Genomic DNA, 2,135 nt, shown 5'->3' on the forward strand with positions numbered 1-2,135 from the left:
TGCTCTATCTTTCTCCTATTTATTTGAGCCAAGGGGTGCTACTCCATTTCACATAATACCAATGTTTATTGCTTATGTTTCTTGTATTATGATTTTAATGGAGTGTTGGTGGCAATTGTGCTAGTTGAGAAGAAAGTGCATAAAGATAGAAAAATGTGAGAGTTTAATTCTTTTCATTTGAATTTTCCTTTCACCGTGTTCATCTTTTAAGGTAAGAGCTTAATATTTTTAAAATGAAACAGAAATTGTAAAATTAAAGGTTTTTCTTTTTGTTTATAAAGATACCTGTAAATATTAATTGTTATGCTTGCAATGTCTTCTCTCATGTTTTACATATTCTAGACATCATGATTCAAACTTAAATTGATTCTTGTTGCTACCAAACATTAAGCAAGTCTAATATAAATTCTAGTTATTCTTTACAACTGGTAAGGAGATAGTTGGAGACATTAACTTGTTGAAGATGATTTTGAGCTATTTTCAATATGAAAAATCTTAAAACCAAAAATGTAAGCCCCATATAATATCACCGACTTCCAATTTCATATAAACAACTAAAAAAAGCATGAATTCAAAATTGGAATCTCGAACATTTATTCTCATAAAGTTATAAAATGACAAACTCTTGTTTTATATACAATTGTATTTATGCAAAAAATGCAACTTCCCCCATCCAAGTAAATTCTACACTTTCGAACCATTTTGGTAAACTAGTGTTCACATTACAATGAAATATTCAGTTTTGTGCATCAGTCCATCAACATCAAACCGTTGCTTATGTGAGTCCTTCACTCTCATTTCGGATTTGGAATCGCTTCCAACGCCGAAGCGCTTCGCTCAACCAACCACCCTTCGCCACAAGCACTTGTAATCATTAATTAATTAATTTGAGTAAAAAAAGTATACTACGGTGTATTTGTAGAGATTAGGATATGAATGTGAAAAGCATATTAATGAGTTAAATAAATTTTTTTAAAAAAAACTATATAAAAAAACTAGATATATCAAAATAATCATAGATATAGTGTTATGGTGTAAATTTATTTGACATCTTTTACCATGTATATCACAATAATTTATTGGTTAACATAGTTGATCAAAATGCACATCGCCATGTATAGCTATTTTAAGATAAATAAATGCTTAGAGGAAATATGAAATAATAATATCATCAATAGTTCTCACAACCAAAATGTCAGATTCTCACATTCAAGCTATATCCCATCCAATTAAATAAAATATACCTGTACCCCAAAGGCAAAATTAAAGAAACTATTTAATTAAATTCAAAATAATTAAATTAAATATAAAATATGATGTTAGACACACCCAAACAAAAACCTTTTTATATTATCAAATGTCAATTTTGTTCCCATTTCCATCTTTTTATATTATATAATGTCAATTTTGTTCCCATTTCCATACACCAACAAACCCTTGTTTTCCTCATCATCTATCATTTTGTCTTTATTCTTACTTCCGTTTCAATTTCCCATCTCTACCCCTCTTGTTAGCTTCTCTGCCTTCAAAGCCTCTGCTTCCGAATCCGTACGTACCACAACAACATATAGAATTGACAAAGCACATGCCACCTGAGCAGACAAAAGCCCAAACCAAAGCCCACTAAACCCAATTTTGAACCAATATGCCAAGCCCACAGCAACCGGTGTGCCCACAAAGTAAAATGAACCAAATTAATGTTAGCACCAATGACGGGCCGGTGCCACGAAGGATGCCACATCCCGTTGTTTGTGGGCAGTTTCCAATCTCGCATAGGCCCATGATTGGCATGACCGATGCAACCAAAGCTTTTACGGGCTCATCATTTGTAAACAACGCGGCCCACCCATATCTAAGAATCACAGTCCATGCCACATTGATGAAGCCCATTACGAAAGCACATCCTAATGCAACCATGGCTGCGAGTTTTGCCTTGTATGGTTTACCAGCTCCAAGCTCATTCCCGACCTGCATTTATTACGTTAAAGCATTTATATTTTAAAATTCACATAATTTTTTTAAAAAACTTAAGTAAATTAATAATAATAATTTTTTCTTTTGAGTAAGTGGTAGTGATAACATTTCTTATGTTTTTTTTTTTCTTCAGGAAATATGAAGAACGATGATACCATTTC

Source organism: Cicer arietinum, chromosome 8 (assembly GCF_000331145.2).
Source record: "Cicer arietinum cultivar CDC Frontier isolate Library 1 chromosome 8, Cicar.CDCFrontier_v2.0, whole genome shotgun sequence".
NCBI lineage: Eukaryota > Viridiplantae > Streptophyta > Magnoliopsida > Fabales > Fabaceae > Cicer > Cicer arietinum.